The following is a 5112-nucleotide window of genomic DNA, read 5'->3' as shown; positions in this document are numbered from 1 at the left end:
CTGAGTAAGTGTGTGTAGTGTCAACCTGTTGACGTCTGAAGGCTCCGGGGACTCTGCAGGGCTGCACTTCGTCCAGGTTTTCACCGCAGTCCAAAATGAAATTTCCTGTCTAAGATCTCTCCCACATCGTGAATCAGGTTACCTCTCGTCTCTTCTTTTATTTTCTCTCCTAAAAACAACAGTCATAAATATGGTCCAAGCACAAAGCCAGAAAGACTGAATAACAGGAAAAAGGGACTCTGTAACAACAATGTGGCACACACGAAATGATGATACCTCACCCACATCTGTCAGCGAGTCTCATAAACACACAGAGTCAATTCAGTTTTATTTATACAAATCATCACCTCAAGGCGCTTTATATTGTACAATCATAGATACAGAGAAAACCCCAACAATCATATGACCCCTGTGAGCAAGCACTTTGGCGACAATGGGAAGGAAAAACTCCCTTTTAATAACAGGAAGAAACCTCCAGTAGAACCAGGCTCAGGGAGGGGCGGGGCCATCTGCTGTGATAGGTTGGGGGTCGCACACAGCAACTAAATCCAGGTGTAATAAACCCTGACACAATCATGACACGCTGCTCTCCCCTACATAAGCTGCCCTTATAAGCTGAAAGTTATCTTTTGTTGAAAGTATGACGCTATCAGCTTTACTGGCTCAGTATGTATTTGGTATCAGATTAATATCAAAATTTGCAGTAACACACGCCACTAGTATTTACCCATTTAGCCCCATACTGAAAATTCTCAGTAATGCAAACACACACACTCCCCGCGGCTTCATCAATAAGCCATATTACCGAGCAGATCTTACGGGAGGCCACCGTAAATTAGTGTGTCAACAGTTAACACGCGCTACACTGACATACTCGTTTAGCGCTGGAGCTGTGTCGGCATGCGTGTGTGTTTCTGTGTGGGTGCGCAGCTAAGCAGCGATAATCACAGTACAGCCTGTGGAGACTGCAGGGAGTCCACTCAGTTATTAGCAAGGACACAAAGACGATAGAGAGACACTAATATACGCACAACCCCACACACAGACATTCATTGATCACAGTCGGCCGTCAGAGCTGTGGGGAGTTTGTGAACGATGCCTGCACTCTTTCTAAAAATTGTATTGTCCGGCTTTCTTTAGAAGCGTCTCACGTCTTCCATCTTTCTCCCTTTTATCTTCTTTCTCTCCATCGTGCAACTTTTGCCCTCTCGTTCTTCTTTATTTCCACTCTTTTACAATTTCTTTGCTTTCCTTGTAGAACTTTTTCTGTCTGCAGGCCTCTTTCATCCTATACCATTTTCTTCCACTCTGCCTGACTTTCTCATTTACTCCTCTCTCTTGCTATATATATATATATATATTTATTTACCCACTGCCCTCTGTTTCTTTTCTCTCTTTCTCTCTGTGTGGTTTGGAGATAAGTGTCCTCTCTGGATGTTTGACTCAGCTGGTAGCACGGCAGCAGCAGTTAGTAGCTTAGCGTTCCACAGTGGGGAAAAAGCAGGTGCTGCTAAGATGTCAAACTGACTTTGTAAGTACTCGTCTGCGTGTGGAGTGGGTATCAAACTGATATTCATATTGTTTAAGAAAAATAAAATGTACGGCAAGCAAGAAATCCTAGCTCACAACTTTAGAGTTTTTATTTTAATAACTTGTTTTACGCTCGTCGACTCTACAGGTGAGTCTCTAAATGACTTTTATCTGCTGAGTTGTTGAAAATGAAAACACATTTTTATTTTTTCTTGGTTGTCATGCAGATTTCAACCCTTTAAAGGGTGAAGCATCAAAGAACTGAGAGAAAATTTAATGTAAAAAAAAAAAGGTTTTTATTGAGCATTCTGACAAATGTGAAAAAATAAATCCAATATAAATTGGCACATATGAGTTTAGTTTGTGTCATTTTTGCTACAGAAGGCATTTTTGTTACTTTTTTTCTTTTTTCGGGGCAAAGAAATCACACTGATGACTCACAGAAACTCATATCAGATATGATACGTTTGGCATTAAAGGGTTAACTATGTCATGTCTGTTTCCTCTTGATTGCTTTGATGAATTATGTCTAAATAATCACAGAACCGTCGCAAACGACCAAAATATTACATAAACATGCTGCAGCCTTAAATATTAAGTTTATCAGATGGTAGAGAAAAATGCCGCACTTCCAAATAAAGGCACTAATTCGGGACATCAGTCTGAACACAGCCTCCTTCCTGTGAAGCTGAAGTTTTACAGTCACGTGGTTTCCGTGTGAGAGCTGGGGCGCTGTGTTTAGCATCATCGGTCACTGTCTGACGAGACAGCTTACAGTGAGGGGGGAAGAAAAAAGCCCTTTACGCTCTTTACACCCCTTTTCATCACCCTCCATTGTTCCCCTCACTCTATTATTATTCTAACTTTAGATCACTTCATTGGTCGCCCCATTCTTCTCTGTTTAAGCCACTGCCGACACAGTTTCTGTAATTAGAACTAACTCTACTTTTACTTATGGGGAAGAGATGCACACATGCACCGTTTGCACGATCCACCACCTTCCATCTGCAGACAGAGCACTCATATGTATGGTGGTATTGTTAAAGGGAAACAAAGGGCGGACCTGTTTATGGGCAAGCTGCTCAACTGTAACACTGGAATTAAAGAGAACGGGTCACTGCTCACAAGTATGTAGAACGAACACACACATGACAGGATGCTGAGATCCCCGCATCCTTCTCTGTCTAATGACATCATCAGTAACAACAGCCTTGAGGGATTTGTTAGTGAGTCTGTGTGTGTTTGACGAGTGGAGCCTTCTGGCTGTGTGAAGCACAATAGCAGTGGTTTTCTTGGTGGGGTGACTCTTGTCTGTCTTAGATGACACACACTGATAGGATTATGGTTAATAGCTTAATCATGAACTCACAAAAGCACACATGCACGCACACAAATGTGGAGAGAGAGCAGCCTGATAATGATAAAATGATGGGTCAGGAAACCTAACGCTGATTAAGTGGCCTCTAACCCCTCAGAGGCTCATTACACAAACTGTATCAGTGTGTATGTGTTTGTGCGTTACAGTATTTGTGGCACCTCTCTGTGTGTCTTAGTCAGTTCTTCCTCTGCTTCCTGTCCTCTCTACCCTCTGTGTGCTAATCTTGACTGTTAACACCCTGAACTCATCAAGCTGTTGTCCACACTCACAAACAGATAAAAGGTTCACAGCACAATAGGGTCTCTTTTTTCTTACCTGGGGACTTGTTCTTAGAAAGAGCATGTTTGGGCAACATGCACTAAGTCTGCTGTAACCAGCTCATATACAGTACATGTGACATTTCCATCTCCTATAGGTGATTTAAAAAAACATATACATATATATATATATATATATATATATATATATATATATATATATATATATACATATATATATATATATACACATATATATACATATATATATATATATATACATATATATACATATATATATATATATATATATATATATACATATATATATATATATATATATATATACATATATATATATATATATACACATATATATACATATATATATATATATATACATATATATATATATATATATATATATACATATATATATATATATACATATATATACATATATATATATATATATACATATATATATATATATATATATATATACATATATATATATATATACATATATATACATATATATATATATATATATACATATATATATATATATACATATATATACATATATATATATATATATATATATATACATATATACATATATATATATATATATACATATATATATATATATACATATATATATATATATACATATATACATATATATACATATATATATATATATATATGTATATATATATATATATGTATATATATATATATATATATATATATATATATATATACACATATATATATATATATATATATATATATATATATATATATATATATATATATATATATATATATATATATATATATATATATATACACACTTTTTTGACCTTCATGCAGCCATTCCTGTAGGATTGGGGGAATATGATGGGGAAGGCTGGAACAACCGAGGGATGGAGAAATGTCATGACTATCATATCTGATACAGAAATATAAGAAGCTAAAAGCAGACGGAGCAGGGCGAGGAAAGATGGAGAAGGATATTGGACAAAAGCAGTGTTAAGACTGAAAAAAAAACAGTGTTAAAAAATGCGAGGGACTCTCTTTAGTCATACGTCTGTGAGCTTAATGGTTCATAAAGTGCCAAAAACACGGCACAGAACCCAAAACACTGTGGTAAACATAACGCTCAGGTTTGAACAGTCGCGCCGATTAAACCCTTCATCAAGTCAGCAGTGATGTCGGTCGAGTTACGCCGTTTTCTTCGAGGAATGTGCACAAAACGTTGCATTGCAGGAAAATCTGAGCCAGATTAGAATTTTGCGCCACCAGATTTCCACGGTGCCAAATTCAGTGGTCACGGCGCATTTGCATGAATTTAAGTAATCAGGTTATAGAGGGGAAACAAGATTATTCAGTGTGGTTTTTTCAGGGGGGTGCATGCCAATTCCAGAAACAGGATTCTCATTTACATAATTTTCAAGGAATCACTTTAACAAGCGTTCATGTGAAGGCAGAAGTCAGGCTTTTTAATCCAGTGCTGGTGAATGTGAAGTACTCCTGGGTTACAGTTCTTATCCAGTCATTGTTTAAACAACTAAAACCTCAACTCTCCTTATCAAAACTATATATTTGGCATGAAAATAATTCATTCCTGCCAAAAAAAGTGCATCTGTAGCGCTACACCTTAACAGGAGGAGAAAATACAGAGAGGGTGCTGAGAAAAGGTCATAGGGTGCTTTAAGAAGCCCACAATACCTGCAGTACAATGGAGAACAAAGCATTTACTCAGATTAACACTTCTTAACATTTACAGCAATGGAATGACCTGGTGTCAGCTTGAGCAATGCAGTCTTACCTTCACCTGTCTCTGCTTTAGAGGACAGACAGCAGGGCAGCAAAACAGCAGCAGACACTCGTGAGTCCAAATGAAATGCATACACACCATGGTGCTGTCACGGCTGC

Source organism: Perissodus microlepis, chromosome 16 (assembly GCF_051167445.1).
Source record: "Perissodus microlepis isolate ML-2025 ecotype Zambia chromosome 16, ASM5116744v1, whole genome shotgun sequence".
Lineage (NCBI taxonomy): Eukaryota > Metazoa > Chordata > Actinopteri > Cichliformes > Cichlidae > Perissodus > Perissodus microlepis.
The sequence above is the reverse complement of the archived record's forward strand: the minus strand, read 5'-3'. Positions refer to the sequence as shown.